The sequence below is a fragment of the Aedes albopictus genome, chromosome 1 (genome assembly GCF_035046485.1).
Source record: "Aedes albopictus strain Foshan chromosome 1, AalbF5, whole genome shotgun sequence".
NCBI lineage: Eukaryota > Metazoa > Arthropoda > Insecta > Diptera > Culicidae > Aedes > Aedes albopictus.
Genome location: NC_085136.1, coordinates 281,901,926 through 281,918,801, shown reverse-complemented (window position 1 = coordinate 281,918,801; position 16,876 = coordinate 281,901,926).

Genomic DNA, 16,876 nt, shown 5'->3' with positions numbered 1-16,876 from the left:
TCCATTAAGTACGTCACGCTAAAATTGGGATTTTACGACCCCCCCTCCCCCCTTCGTACGGGTTTTTCCTATACTTAATACATTGCTTGTCACACTTTCACAAACCCCCCCTCCCCCCTAGGACCGTGACGTACTTAATGGATGACCCCTAAGCTGAGAAGCAGGCTTTGTCCCAGTGAGGACGTTACGCCAAGAAAAGAGAGAGAGAGGGTGATACACAAATTATGTCACGCAAAAATCGACTTTTTTAACCCCCCCTACCCCCTATGTCACACTTTTTGTATGGGACCTTATTATTTATTGTATGGGTCGTAACGTTCTGTAAAAACCCCCCTCCCCCCTTAAAGCGTGACGTTATTTGTACATGACCCCTAACTGTCAATGTGTATTAAATCTTGTTTAAACCCGTGATAAAACTTTTATATGTGTTCGTATGTTTTGAAAAGAAGTTAGTTTTCTGCGTAACTACTAAACGCATAAACTCGTTTAGTGTTTGCATACGCATTCTTTATGCATTTAAGAAAAGTGCCAAGGTCGACAAGAGCAATTATCGCTGATAAAACGAGTCTTCCACAACCTAAGCGAATTTTCCTCCCACAAAGTCAGTGTCAATGAACGATGGCGCTAAGGCGAATGCATTCGTCGTCACGAACCGACCGACGCGACGTACAGATGGTTGCTGACCAAGCCGTGAGGCTACTGTGTACAAATAATGATGGGAAAATGTTTATCCACGCCTCTGTTCCTCCGTTATCATATCATCATCTTGAAACTTGAGAGACCAGCAGTGAGTCGTAGAGAATGCATCATGATATGCATGTAGTACCAACGACGTACGTATCTATCTAATCTGTTCTGCCCGTATATCAACCGGCAACTGTGTTGCGTTTGGGCGCCCAAATAAGAGGAGAACGTGTGAATCTCGCTGTGATGTGGGTATATGATGAAGATTCCCGCGAATAGAGGATTATTCTATACGCGGAATCAGTTCATGATTACTGGGTGATTGTTAGTATCGTACAATCAGCACAGGGTAACGTGGAGAGTTGAGCGTTACCAGGCACATCTAATACCTACTATGAAATGGTTTGGTTTCAGAAGGCATTATTCTTCCAGATGTTGAATTTCGTTCAACGCTTCAAAAGCAGTGCTGTTAAATGTCATGAATCCACGTACCGTTGGGATTTCAACATGTATTGAGCAATTTTACGTTCATCAGCACGAAATATTTTCGGCGAAACCTATTTCTGTACATATTGTGCATCGTTCATTTGTTAACGGTTGCTTAAACTACTCTGTAGTTCGCAAATCACTCGCTCATGACGCTCGCTGTGTGTTTGCTTCTGTTTGACCGTTGCTCATTACCGCCATCTAGTGAGTGTTTTAACGAAACACAATGTGATTAGCATTGGGCGTTGTATTCGTCATTGTAGTCGCACGCCAGCCAAGGGCTGAAAGTCTCTTAAATAAAAACAAATCAATCAATCAATTGGCTTCTTTAGCGGTATTGAGATAACCCCATATTCTGAATCTGCATGCCAAACTGAGCCGAAATCCAAATTTTCAAGAATTTTGAAGCCCGGGAACCTATTTTAAAATCAGTTTGAAGTTTGTATGGAAGCGATTTTTGAATCACCCCTCGTCGCATTTTGTATTAAGCGGAGCTGTCAAACAGTTGCCCAGCTGTCAAAAGGTGATTTAGAAAAATCTTTTTGAAATTGGTTTTAGGTACCAAAATAAAGTTCTAAAAATCTGAAAAAATCATAGTGGCTCAGAAAAAGGTGCTCTTTCGTATAAAATCAAAAAATCAGCACATTTTTCAAAATTTAAAACCCGCGTTTTTTTAAGCTACGTCAAATGGAAGAAGTGGGTTTTGAGGGATCTCTGGGGAATTCTGACGAGCACTTTTCAGGAGGTTTTCAGGGTCGTCTCCGGAGGTTTCAGGGCTCAAGTAACATTTTATGTCTTATGACGGTCATGAAGAGTTTGGTTTAGGTTCTGATTTCAAACCTTTACTACACCAAGGCTGCTGCTTGGGGGAGTGGGCCAGAGCTGTTTTTGGAGAGCTCAGGGGTATCCGGTGGTTTCCAGGGGTGTTCCAAAGGTGCTCTAGATTGTCTCAGGGGGTTTCAGGTTCGTTCCAGGGAATTTTAGGGGCTTTCCAGCGATGTTCCAGTGGGTTTCCAGGAGTTTCAGAAGCGTTCCAGGGGGTTCCAGAGAATTTCCAAGGAAGGGTGCTACATGATGGTTCAAGGGATTCAGGGGCATTCCAGGAGGTCTCAGGGGTTTAGTGACGTTGCGGGGGGTTTCAGAAGATTTCATAGATACTGCATGAATTTCAAGAGGTTTCAGATGTGTTCCTGGGGGTTTTCATGAGCGTCATGGTTCAAGGATACTGTAGAGCCGTTGTAAGGGTGATCCAGAGCTTTCCAGAGAGAAACATAGAGGTTTCAGGTGCGTTGCAGGGGGTTACAAGAATTTCAAGAGCTTTTCAGAGGTTTCCAGGGGATGTTCCAGGAGAATCAAAATTCAACTATCGCGCAACAATAAGCACAATGTCGCAAAATGCATTTGTTGCGACAATCCGCCCAATGCGACTTAAGTTTGCCCCCACTTGAACAGAATAGGATAAAGATCGAATACCACAAGTTTAGAGATATTTTAGTCTTGCATTGCGGTTTTCGAGCGGTAACTTTGTGTCGGTGAACTCTGTTCAACGCTGTTGAAATGAAGATCTACCATCAGAAATTTTTAATTTTGGGTTAGTGATAATCGATTATTCACGAGTTGAAAAGTACGTAACAAATTCAGCTTTCGTTTTGTCTCCAACAAATATTTTAGAATATGTCATTGTCTTCTACCAGTTGGGATAAAGAGCAATCGCCGCGCCTGGTTGCTTTGTTGCCTCTTTTGTCTGACAATTCTCTTTCCTGGTTCCAAGTTTGGGCGCGTTCTTAGGGGCTTGAGGCGCATTCCAGGGAGTTTCAGGAAGCTTTCAGGGGCGTTCAACTGAAGCGTTTTGAAACTATTTTTTAACATCGCTGAACCTACCTGAAACAACCCAAACCTCCGTAAAAAAAAACTATTCAAGAGACTTCTAATGTGTTCCAGAGGATTTCAGAGGCATTCCAGGAGACTCCAAGGTGTTTCAGGAGCGTTCCAGAGGGTATCAGGGGTTTTAATGGCATTTCAGGGGTACTTCTGGAAGTTTCAAAAGTATTGCAGGAATTTGCAGGGGGTTTCAGGGATGTTCCCGGGGGTTTTCAGGAGCCTTCAGGGTATTCCAGAGAGTTTCCGGGAGTTCAAGGGATTTATAAAGGCGTTGAAAGGGTGCTCCAGAGGTTTTCAGGGGTTTCATAGGCGTTCCAGAGGTTTCCAGGAGGGTCAGAGGGGCATTCCAGGACATTCCAAGTTGTTTCAGGAGCGTTCCAGGAAGCACCTAGGGGTAAAGGGGCGTTCCAAGTAACTTGAGGCATATTTCAAGGGCTTTCAGGGAGTTTCATGAAGTTCCAGGGGCGTTCAACTGAAACGATTTGAAACGCCTAGAAATCTTTTTGAAACATCGCTGAAACTCCCTGAAACGGGTAAATCCATGGGTAAACCAATCTGGACCATAATAATTGTCCAAGCCATCCTATAAAACCACCATGAGAATCCCCAAATACTTTAATCCCTGAGCTAAGGAGTTGCAAAATGGCTTTTCTAGGATGGCTTTCCAACAGTTATGAAATTTTTGCGAGATTTTAGCACTTTTTCCTGGATTTCACTTGGAGTTCCTGCGGGATTTTTCTCCCGCAAGAACTCTGGAAGCAACCGTAAGGGAAATCACAAAAGGAACATCCAAAATCCAAGAATACTTTTCGTGGGGATTCCAGGAAGAACTCTGGGAGTAATACCGGGAAAATTTCTAAGAAAATTCTCAGAAGAGTCACTGCCAGAAATCCTGGAACAACTTTACGAGGTAAATTCTGGAAAAAAAACTGGAAGAAATTACGGGGAGAAGAACTCCATGGGTATTAGCAAAGAACCAACAGAAATCCCAAAAAGAACACCGGAAGAAACACGAAAAAGTCTTAAGCGAATGTCCAAGATAGATCCTGAAATACTCTAGAGAGACATCCTGAGCGCAACATCGGAACGAATGAAGTCCCGCGAGCAACTTCGAGAGAATTCCCTTGAAAAATATTGCGGGAGAAACTCCTGTAGAAATCCCGGAAGAAACTCAAGAAGAAAGCTCATAGAAATTTGGAACAACAATACGAGGAAACGCCAGGCATAATACCTCTGGAAGAAATCGCGGAAAGAACTACATGAGAACTATCAGCAAAGATCCTGCAGCAATCCTAAAAGCAATGATGCAAATTATCACCTCACTAGTGCTCATCACAACTCATCAACTGTATATTTATCGCGTGCGATTGAACTGTGCACTGATTAGCGATGACCAGCAGCAAAGAGGTGGCAAAACGAACATGATGTAAATCACAAACGATTTTGCACACATCTGACTGTGCCGCCACACGCTCGCCCGAACAGCCGAACCATACCGAATAGGTTGGTTTGCGAAGCTACGGCATGAACGCTCGACACGCACACAGAAGCAACATTCGCATGTACCGATACCATACTAATAAAGCTTCCAGCCAACGATGCTTCGCGATAAGCTGTCGAAAAGCATCGAAAGCGATGAAAAGAGAAGCTTGGCTAGAACGCAACGGCTCAACGGCGAACAGGAAGAGTCAACTATGCTGATCAGTGTTGAGTTCGTTCGTGTGCTACTCGTATGGGAGGTTGATTGAATAAAGCGAGGATGGGTGAAAACGTATTCGTTGTCGAAAGCAAATCGCATCATTTCGCGAATGTTTTCATCAAATAGCAAGCTTGCCTAAAAGAAACTTTAGAAGAAATTTACGAAAGAAACATCAGAAAACAAAAACCTTGGGAGACTGAATCCCGAAAAAATCTGTAAGACATCCCCGGAGCAACACCGGAACAAATCTTCTAAAAGAAGCCAAAAACCATTATGAAATATCCCGGAAGAAACTCCTAGCCCCGTAAAAATGCTCACGGAAATTTTATAAAGAAACAACAGGAGAAACTCCGGAAGAAATCTCGCATGATGGACTTTGACAGCAATACAGGAAAAATTCTGCAAGAAATCCCAGGAGAAACTCCTGTAGAAATTGTAGAAGAAAACCTGGAAAAAAATCTGGAGAAATCCTGAGAAGCCATGGAGAACCCATTTCTAGAGAAATTCAGGTTAACCGTTATGTGTCCGACAAACTTTTTGCTTTTTTCTACACCGTGCTTTTCAAATGGGCGCTGGGTACCCGGGTACCCTGTCGGCCACATAAGGGTTAAATAGCAGGAGAATTCCCGAGAAAAACTCCAGGAGAAATCAGTCGGAATTTAGGAATGTTGGAAGATCCTCAATTATGAAAGCACTGTCGAAACTTTCGTCATGCCGGAAGTATCTAGAGCCCTCCGCTCGTTCCTCTAACTTTAACTTTCAAATAATCAATAACACTAGTTTACAGCATTTTTGAACTCGATGATCATTTTTGGTGTAGAATCATGCCCTGAGTTCGAAAACGCGAAAGAAAAAAATTACAGTAGAGCGGAATTTTTATCGACTTTCTATACAAGGTTGGTGATTTGAAACCGATTTTTGTTCTATTTTTTAGCAAAGTTGCTCACTTCAAACATCTCATTCTCCGTAATCAATGCTCCGATTGAGCTGAATTTTTTACTGTAATTCGCCTACATATGATAAGTCAAATACACGTCGAGAAAGAATTTTTAAATTGTTATTTTCTTATTTAAAAAAATACATTTCTCAAAATTTTTTGAGAATTTTACTAAAATTTAAATAGATCGTCCCTAAAACTCGTCAATATCTTGAATTTCATTAATCTGGCGCAAAACCTTTTTGCCAAACGCAAGCTTTTAATTTATGGAAAAAGATTCAAATTTGATTGAACGAACCGCAATATATTTGAATTTTAGTAAAAACATATTTTGAAAAGTTGTGAAGCTCGATATTGAGCTAAAACTCAAAAACTGCTCCACTTAAAATTTTTTGAAGATCGGTTTCGAAATCAGCGCTAAATTGTGCTTCAAAATTTTTGGTCGTTGACAGAAGTTCACGACTTTCGTTTTATTTTGTAAACTAGTGTAATCATCCATTCTATTTAAATTGAGTAAAACAAGTTTTGAATAGATGTTTGATTACTCGTCATTCAGGGTGTCTAATATTTGATGAGAATAGAATTTCACCGAACAATCCTGAATTCATCGTACATTGAACAGAACTTCAAATTTCACAAGTAAAGCACTTCTTCTTCTTAGTGGCTCTACGTTCCCAGTGGAACTTGGCCTTTGAACACTTCCACAATTATTAATTGAAGGGCTTTCTTTGCCTTCCATTGCATATATTTGTATGTTGTGAGGCAAGTACAATGGTACACTATGCCCAGGAAAGTCGAGAAAGTTCCCAAACGGAACAGGAATCGAACTCGCCGTCTCCGGTTTGGCGATCCAAAACCTTTCCAGACCTTTTCGTAGTGATTTCTCCAGTAACTCCTCCTAGAATTATTCCGTGTATTTATCCACAAATTAATCTAGGGATTTTCCTTGGGATTCTTTCAAGAATTCTTCTAAAGATTTCTTCAGAAGTTTCTCCAGAATTTCCAGAAATTCGTGCTGCAAATTCACCAAGAACATCTGCTGGAATTTCTTTAGAAATTGTAGGAATTGCCGAGATTTTTCCAGAGATTTCTGGATATTCTCTAAAAGGAATATCTACTTCGCATCTTCCAAGATTTTCTGCTGGTGTTCCTCCAGGAATTTCTCCGGGACTTCCTCCAGGAGTTCTTCCGGAGAGTTCAATATGAATCCCTTCAGATTTGTTATATGCCAGGCACTCTTCCGGTGATAATTTCAGAAGATTTTGGAATTCCATCGGAAACTCTTGCTGAGATTTCTTCAAAACTTCTTGCTGGTATTCCTGCAGGACTTTTTTCAGAAATTTCTTAAGGAACTCCTGTAGGGTGTCTCAAGATTTCTGTAGGGATTTCTCCAATAATTCCTCCTCCTCCTACAATTACTCCGTGGATTTATCCAGGCATTTATCTAGTGATTATTTCAGGAATTCCTCTGAGGATTCCTTCTGGAAATCCTGCTGGGATGCTTTCAGAAAATCTACCGAAGGTTCATCCGGGGATTTCTCCGGAGATCCCTCTAGAGATTTCTGAAAAAAAAACTCCTGAGTGCCTTCAGTTATTTCTCCAGAAATCACTCAAATAATTTGGGATTTCTCCAGGGCTGCTATATAGATTTCCCTAAACGGCTTCTTCTATGGATTTGTCAGGGAATCTTTTTGGGATTCCTCTAGAATTCTCTTTTGGTATTCCGACAAGAATATCTCTTTTGTTATTGCTTCCTTCAGAAATGCCTGCAGAGATTCTTCTAGAAATTCTTGCATCGGGGAATGCGTCTGGAATTCATGTTAGAATTTGTCAATTGCTGGGATTCCTCCAGATATTCCCCACGTTTTTTTCAGAAGTGTCTACGTTTTTTCTCTAGTAATTTCAACAGAAATGCTAACAATGAAATCCCGTAATATTTCTTTTAGGAATCACTCCATGGTTTAATAGAGGAATTCCGTTAGGGATGCCTCTAGGGATTTCTTCGGAGATTTTAAAGAGAACTCCTTCAGAGATTATTCAAGGAATTTATTCGGGAATTCCTCCAGGGGTTCCCACAGAAATCACTTGCGAATTTCTTCCAGGAATTCTTGTAGGGTTTCATCTAGAAATCCTCTATATAGAGATGAGCGGAAGTTACATATGTCGATTCGGCAACGCTGTTTGTTTTCCAGCACTTGCCAGAAAGCTAGATGTTCAATATTTGTGCGTGACTTTGTTGTGGTTCAAGTTGGTTTGTTTACAATCGCCAATTATGATCGAACTTCTTTTTTTTTCAAAATATTGAAAAAAATGCAGCATAATCGAAGAAATCTGAAATGCATTGCAAAGAGTAGCGCTTCATATCGGCAGAAGTGCGGTAAGCAGCAGCAATGGAAGTTTTTTCGAGAAGAGCAGCCAGAAAAGTTTCTTCATGAGCAAGAGCTCTTGAAAGCAGAATTAATTAGATATTATCTTTTTACTAAATTTTCGTATGCCATCAATTGTCAATATTAAAAAAATAATTATAATTTATTTAGTTCTGATTACAATACCGTTCAAACGACGCATTCCTACAAACGATAAACACGTTCATTTGGCTTGCACTTTGACAGTTCTCTCTGCACGATTGGCTTACAATGGCTGCCTCCGCAATCCGCATATTTCTATAACGTAGAATTACTATTTTCATCCTGTAATTAGGTTGTTTAATGAATAAAACATTGATATTTTCTACAGCTTAATCGAAAGAGCTCATTTTTCTTAGTAAAACGTGATTTTATTGCGTTCCAGTTACTTTGATTTGATATTTAAATAAACAAAACAGTTTGAATTTCACTTCAATCGATAAAATGACAGTTCGCCCCGAACAAAAATAAATTGCCACACAAACTTTAAGGAGAAACTTCAGAGAATACAAACATGGCTGCCACAATGGCCGACTTGGACCCCTATCACGTTTTTAAGAGCACCAATCTTAAAAATTCGTAAACAAATGCGCTCGATTTGGAAAAGCTGCCTCTTTTTGCAAGTGAGCAAAGCCAGGATAAACAAGTGTGGCTTGGTTCGATGCTTCGTTCGTCAGATTTGTGCCTCTAAAGTTTGTATGCAAGATTGCAAAGGGATTATTTTATGTTTCACCTTGAATGCATTTTAAAAAGAGTTCCCGGACATCAAAGATGATGCAATTTTGGATTTCGACTATTTTTTGGACGGAGATTCCGATTATGAAACAATCTTCTCAGAGATTCTTCCAGAAATTTTACCAAGGTTTTTCCAGTGATTCCTATATGATTTTCTCCAGCAATTCCTTTGTGAAGTATGCTTTTCCGCTACTAGCGTAACTGCAGCAAGCGACGGAGAATGTTTTTGGCTAAGAACACTTTGGAAAATACTCCCGACAACTGTCTTCTGTAAACCACAATAACTATAAATTTCGAAAAGGCCTGTGATTTATTACCGTCAACAAATTCTCTGAATTCCCCTATAATTCTAGATGTTTTAGGTTAAATGAAATTATCTGATAACACCAGGATTTCCAAATAGTAGACACCATGATACTTGACCTACTATGGATTGATGGAGTTTTGTGATCAGATGTTTCGCTCGAGTTACAAATCATCTATCGTTAAGCTATATGTGGCCTCGACAACATCATAATCCACGTACCATCCACCACATGCCCAAAAAGCTAAGTAACCACCACGTGAATCCTAAGAGCAAGTTTACCGGGGGCTACTATCTGGGCGAGTAAAATGATTGCCCACAGAGTTGTCATTTTAGTATAGTTACTCATTTCCACACCGGTCGCTACTATATTTAGTTACCGGATTGCGTACCGGTCGTTGCCAAATACTGTTGCGGTATAAACGAAATATTTTGGAAACATATTATGAAAGAATTTCTTCTGGAATTCCCCAGGAATTCCCTCTGAAATTCTAGCATGAATTTTTACTGAGTATCCTCGAGCAATACGTATTCCCCAGGAATCCCTTCCGGGATTTTACCTAAAATTTCTACTGGAATTTCTTTTCGGGATTCCTCCGGGGATTCCTCCAAGAGTTCCTCCGGAGATTCATTCAGAAATTCCTTTGGGGATTCCTCACGAAATTCTTCCGGAATTCTCAGATGATTCCTCAAGGAATTCCTCCGAGAATTCCTCCGAGGATTCCTCCGAGGATTCCTTCGAGAATTCCTCCGAGGATTCCTCCGAGAATTCCTCCGAGGATTCCTCCGAGAATTCATCCGAGGATTCCTCCAGGAATTCCTCCGGGAATTCCTCCGGGAATTCCTCCGGGAATTCCTCCGGGAATCCCCCCGGGAATTCCTCCGGGAATTCCTCCAGGAATTCCTCCGGGAATTCCTCCAGGAATTCCTCCGGGAATTCCTCCGGGAATTCCTCCGGGAATTCCTCCAGGAATTCCTCCGGGAATGCCTTCAGGAATTTCTCCGGGAATACCTTCAGGAATTCCTCCAGGAATTCCTCCGGGGATTCCTCTGAGAATTCCTTCAGGAATTTTTCCGAGAATTCCTTCAGGAATTCTTCCGAGAATTCCTTCAGGAGTTCCTCCGGGAATTCCCCCGGGAATTCCTCCGGGAATTCCTTCAGGAGTTCCTCCGGGAATTTCTCCTAGAATTCCTCCAGGAATTTCACCGAGGATTCCTCCAAGAATTCCTCTAGGAATTCCGCCGAGGATTCCTCCGGGAATTTTTCCAATAATTTCTCCAGGAATTCCATTAGGAATTTCTCCAGAAATTCCTCCGGGGGTTCATTCAGAAATTTACTCGGATGTTCCTTCAGGAAATTCCTCCGTGGATTTTTTCCAGGAATTCCTTCCGGCTATTCCCTGAGGATTGCTCCAGGCATTTCTCCAGGGAATCCTTAGTGAAATTCCTCGGGAATTCACCTGAGGAATTTCCGGATGAATTTCTAGGGGAATCTTTAAAGGAATTCTAGGAGGAATCTCCACAGAAATTTTATATGAAACTTCCGGAGGAACTTCCGGATAAATTCTTGAGCAATCCTGGAGGATTTCCTGCAATAATCCCCGTAGGAATAACTGGAAGAATTGCTGGAGAAAATTCCGGAGGAATTCCTGTACGAACTCTTGCAGGAATGACAGAATAAATTACAGGAAGAATCGTAGAAATATTATATAAGAAATTTCTGAAGAAATTCCCGGAGAAGTTCCTTAATGAATCACAGGAACAATTGCTACAGGAATCTCTGGAAGAATTCCTGGAGGAATCCCAAGAGAAATACCCGAACCGATTTCTATATTAATCTCCGGAGGGATGCCTGAAGAAATTCCAGGAGTTTATTGAGGAATCAAAGGAGAAAATGCTGTAGGGTTCCCCGGAGGAATTTCTTGAGGGGGTACTCCTGGACATTTTCGCTTGTGATATTCGCAGCAGATTTTCTCTAACAAAATTTGTTGCTTACCACTGGTGCGTTTTGTTCGAAACAAACAAATAAAAAACAACAAAACACTTTTGACATATATGAAATAGCAATCGTTTCCTGCGCAACTATCGGGCGCCTAAATTTGTGCGCTCGATGTTTCCCGAAAGCCTCGCTGCTATTTTACTAGCCCGGTTAGTAGTCCCCGATAAGGTATAGCGCTATGATACTGCGCTATGTAATTTAGTTTAGTCGCGCACCGGTAAAGGTGCTCTAATGACGACAAATATGTACGTTCACATGATTAAAATGCCAGTCACATATCACACAAATTGATAAACTTAATCCGATATCAATAATCTCTTCCCCGTGAGGTAATGTCTGATAAAACTCGTCGCATATTTGGTGGTACATTCGAGGATACCACAGAACCCTCGTCACATGGGAAACAACTCTGTAGAGTTGTTTGTGTTCGCGATGTAAACGATCAATAATATTACTACCTAGCAGGTCAAAAGAAAAATCATCCAATTTTTTGAAATGCCTAACAAAGAAACACGTTCAAGTATCTGCTTAGAACGAACTGCGTACAATTTAGTTGAAAAATAGTATAAACTTAAATGTTCATTGCAAATTTATCCCTGCTACCTTATAAACTCAATTACATAAACAATCACATTTTCGGTATCAGCCCGTAAAATCCAGTAGAAAATAAATCTGCCACTAATCTCCTACCGGCGCGCGAGCTTCTTAGCGTTTCTCTTCAGTGATAACAGCCGCAAGCCTCGGATAGGCTTTGACGACAAAAATTCGACCCCGGGTTGATTCCCAGTTTCCACTGATCCCCCAAATTCCTTCACACGAAAGCGCGCAAGATAATAATTGCGCCAATCGGAATCGGAATCAGGCGGACAGAACGGAACCCCCCTTGGTGATAGGAAGCAAATATGTACTTGTAATCGGTCTATAAATATGTAAGCGGGCGTGCGCCCTTTCTCAAATCACTAGGTTAAACACATCCATTCATCCATCTATCGCTATCGCGCAATTAGCATCGGTAATTGTCGCATCGACAAATACAAATCACGATCACGAAAGAAGTCGGTGTGCCTCTACATCTGTGTTGGTGGGAGATTGGGATAAAAGGCGCTTCCTAAGGAATGACTCGATTTTAGTCATGAAACGCGTAAAATCCTAAAGATCAATACACTCTACACAGCAAAAAAAAATGCAACCCGCCTGATGTAATTCATTCCGATGTACTAAATAATCAATGTAATCACGATTCCTATGTACGATTACATCGTTTTGATGTAAATTCTTTTGTTCTTATGTGTACATCGTCCGACGTATTGATCGGGTTGCAGCAGTTCAGATGTAATATTACACAACAGTTTTTTCTGTGCACGAGATTCATAAATACCTTATGATTTTTTTTGCTACAATTGTAATTATATGAATGTCCTAAGAATATTTTATGAAAATGAGCTTTCATAAGTTATTCTTAAGGCATTCATATAGTAACGATTTTGGCAAATCATGTAAAAATGTTAAGTACAAACGTCTTGAAATCCCGCTTCATTGTGCATCAGAATTTCAAAAGCACAAATCTCAAGAAGCAAGCTTCACACAACAGTGTATTTTATTATTCTGTTCTTGCTCACTTGTAATAAGCTTGAAATAAGAAGAACAGGTGCGCTGGTTTTGTTTACGGAGAAATTTGTCGGTCATTGTGGCGGCCATTTTGGGATTCTAGCATATTTGTCCTTAAATCAAAACACTACCCCAACTCCGCACATTAAACCGATTCTCCCTTATTAGCTAGACACAATGATTGTAGCAGCGCGTCAAACGACCCGGCTCATCTCAGTCAGACGAGTTCGAATCATGATTCGAATAATGATGGCACGACTAATACCAGTCTGTCAGTCTGTGATGGCGGCGAACCCGTTTAACGACAGTCTCATTGAAAAATCAGTGCAATCGGATATGTAGATAATGAAGTCATGCGCAGTAAATAATGTGAGTAGTTTGTGATGACGCGCGGTTGCACCTTACTCCACAGATAGTGGAGGTCCACGATTGCAATGCATGCATACATACATGAGCGGTATGCTATGTCGGCAAAAGCCTGGCTCACTTAAAACCCGACGCACGTCTACAATCGTTGAAGTTCGACTGTTCAACCGTCTAAATAAATATGTTTTATTTTTGCTATAAATTGGCTTGTCTAGGTCGTACCTACTACATAAAACAGGCGAAGACAACTGGGTTGTTGGTTTCAAGTGGCTGCACTAAATTTGTCGCTATTTTTTTCTTATCAATCGTAGGCTGGCAGGCAATCAAAGTCGTTTGTCATTCTCTATTGAGGGGCTACTGTGATGACTACGCGTCGCCGAGCTTTGTCTGTTTGTGATGCTTCTTCTATAGAAATGTTCCCAGAACTACCTTTCATATTTGTTTTATGACTTATGATGCAATCAATTACGCTATGTGTTTCCAAAATTAGTTGTATGTAAAATGCTATTCAAGCGCATACAACACACAGTAATAAAATTAATCGATTTGAAGGTAGTGAAACAGCCGTCAGGTGTGTATGTTCAACCTGTTCATGGAACAGGTAACAATTTTCCTAAATCCAAACACTGATTTTTTTTCATACAAATCTGCCACCCAACTGAATTGCTGTGTTTGCTCATAATTTTTGTTTTCAGGTTTTTGTTTGTATAGGTTCTCCGGAGGATTTCCTAATAATGGTCATACAAGTAAGCTGTGCGAGAATAAACAATAGCTATTTTGTAATGACGGAGATTTATCAATGTATGGGAAATCTAACTTCATCTTAGGCGCTAATTTCCGTCATATCAGACGGAGAATAGCCTATAATTACAAATATTCCAATTTATCTTTGCCAATGGCTCATCAGATGGAAGCCAAAAGATGAAGACTCTCAATAACCAGTCCCTATAAGACTAAAAATCGATTAATCGATAAAATTTCACGTTTCCATTTTACTCCTCTTACGACGAGTTGAAATTTTTTCTCGTTTTGCGTACGACGAAGGCAAGCAACCGCACCAAAACAGTAGCTACTCCAATTTGTTCTTCATCACCGTTCAATTTTAACTTCGCCAGATTCACTTGTTGAACTAACTTTCAACCCCATAAAAGCTCTGTGGAACTTTAAAGTTTGATTTCACTACTTCTGAATAGTAGAAAAACTAGCCACAGAATGTCAATGTCGCGAGTGTTCGTGTGACCAACATCTAGTTTGCCACGCTCTTACAGTGTCAAACTATTTGTTATAAACAAAACAAAACACCCACAACAAGATGTATATATAAAAATAATGGATAAATACATTTGAGGTATGAAATAAAATAAATAAATTTATTGGCTACAGCGCCATTAGCGATCTAATTTCTCATACACCTACTTTCTGAATGCAGCAAAAGCTGTTCAATTATCAAATCAATTGGTTTATTTCGTCAGTAAAATGTTTGTTTACAATTGTCTTCGGCTAGGGTGCGTGGATTTTCTGCTTAAGGAACATCGTATTTCACAACCACAAAGAAACATTCCTTCACAGACAAACAGACGTAACACCTTGAACGATTTTCACGGAAATACATCGCCCAGTTCACACTACCATCACCTGGTGGAAAAGTTGCACGAATCACTGTGTTGTGCAATATCGTCAACAGAAGGCGCTAGTGTGAAACGTCAAACGCATAGAAAAACGATGCGCGCGCCTCTGGTTGTGAAAGCCACAACTATTAAATTTAAAATGATCGTTAAATCGACCACGCTGATGGAAATTTCGCAACTGTTACGTCTGTTTGTCTGTGATTCCTTCATTGCACTGTGATGGCGTATTATGATCTGGTGGGCAAAAATGTTAATTTAACCCTCATGTGGCCGACAGGGTACCCGGGTATCCAGCGCCCATTTGAAAAGCACGGTATAAAAAAAGCAAAAAAAAAAAATGTCGGACACATAACTGTTAAATATGTTGGTCGTTATGCTAAAGCTACATCCATCTCAATTTAAAACATTCTGCTCAATCATACTTTGAACACATGGTTTGATATGGATTGCGAATAATTTAATTGGCTTTTCTAATAAACAGTAACGGCCAGATCATTATTTTTGACCATCCTATGTACCATATTGTTACGTAGAAGGTGTGTCGGGAATTTGATTCAGGTGAGAGACGAACCAGCCAACGGCTGAAAGTCTCTCTACTAAAGACAAATCAATCAATCAATTGATTCAGGTTGTGCCTGAAATAGACGTGGACTAGACGGAAGCAGAATTCGAGGAACAATTATTCAATCTTATTATTTTAAGGAAATTGTAGTTCTTTTGTAATTTTTTTGTTCATGTGTTATGGAAGCTAATTTATAAATTAGTAATTGATATCAAATTGGCCATAAGGCGTTGGGCGAAGTGCAAGAATAAATTCGATCATTATTAGTCGGTGCTCCAGATAGACGGGAATTAGATAAATACCCTATTCGCTCCCATAAATAGTTCATTTCTAGTATTATTTTTTTTTTACTTACTTGGTTTTTTCTCGCTTTTTCCAAGAATATGTCTTTAGTCTAAAAAAACCTTGTTTATGTTACTTTAAAGTTGTTGTTCATTTCGTAGCTGTAAATCAATTCTGTGTATCTCTACTCTGTATTTAATGTATGAAATAATTGTTTAAAATAAATAAATAAATAAATTTTCGAAATTTTCGATATTATTTTTTTGTGTGTTCTTTTTGGGATTTGTGAGAGTTGTTCCTGGGATTTCAAAAAGAGTTCGTCCCAGGATTTCTACAGGAGTTTTTCACGAGGTCTCTGCTGGAGTACCTCCCGGAGGTTTCTTCCAGAGGTTTTTTTTTTCATATGCTTCCAGAAATTCTCCCAGGATTTTTGCAGAACTTCCTCCAGAGGGATTTCCAACATTTCTCTCGGAATTTCGCTTGTAGTTCCTCTTTGGGTTTCTATTGGAGGCTTTCAGAGTTCACATTTGAATTTCCTTAATATTTCCTCTAGGGATTACTTCCAGAACTCTTTTCCGAGATGTCCCAGTTCTTGTTCACGAAATTTCTTTTGAAGTTCCTCTCGGGATTCCTCCAATAGTCTGGCCAGATTTCACCTGGATTCCTTTCCATATTTCTCCGGTAGTTTCTTACAAAAAAATTCATAAGTTATCTCATTAGATAATCCGAAAAAAAATCCTGAAAAAAAACCTACAAGAACTCCGGAAGCAACTACATATTAGGGAGCAGAATCTCGGGACAATTTCTGGTAGGGATTCCGCGAAGAACTCTGGGAATAATTCTGATAAAGTTCGTTAAACAAATAATAACTTGTTCTACAGGATCACTGCAAGAAATCCGGTGAACAAAGGCACTACATTTTTCCGGAACAAAAAACATCTTAGGAGAAAGTCCAGGGTAAATTCAACAATACTCTAAGAGTTCGCCTCACATTAAATTAAATCCCACAAGAAACTCTGGAAGAAAACTCACGGAAAATTCTTGAAGTTATTACAGGTGAAACTTCGGAAGAAATCCCGAGAGAAACTTGTTTACGGGTATAAATACTTGTTGACAGAATAATTTTTTAATATTTGATAAGTTGAATATTCATGCTTTCATCGTGTTGTTTTATTTTAACTTGTTAATATTCCCCAAATTTTAATGCACATTTATAGGGTTCTGGCAGAATAAAGGGCAATTAAATTCAATTAAATTTTGATTGCCAACTTTCAGACCATTTCCGGCAGTTGTCAAGTAC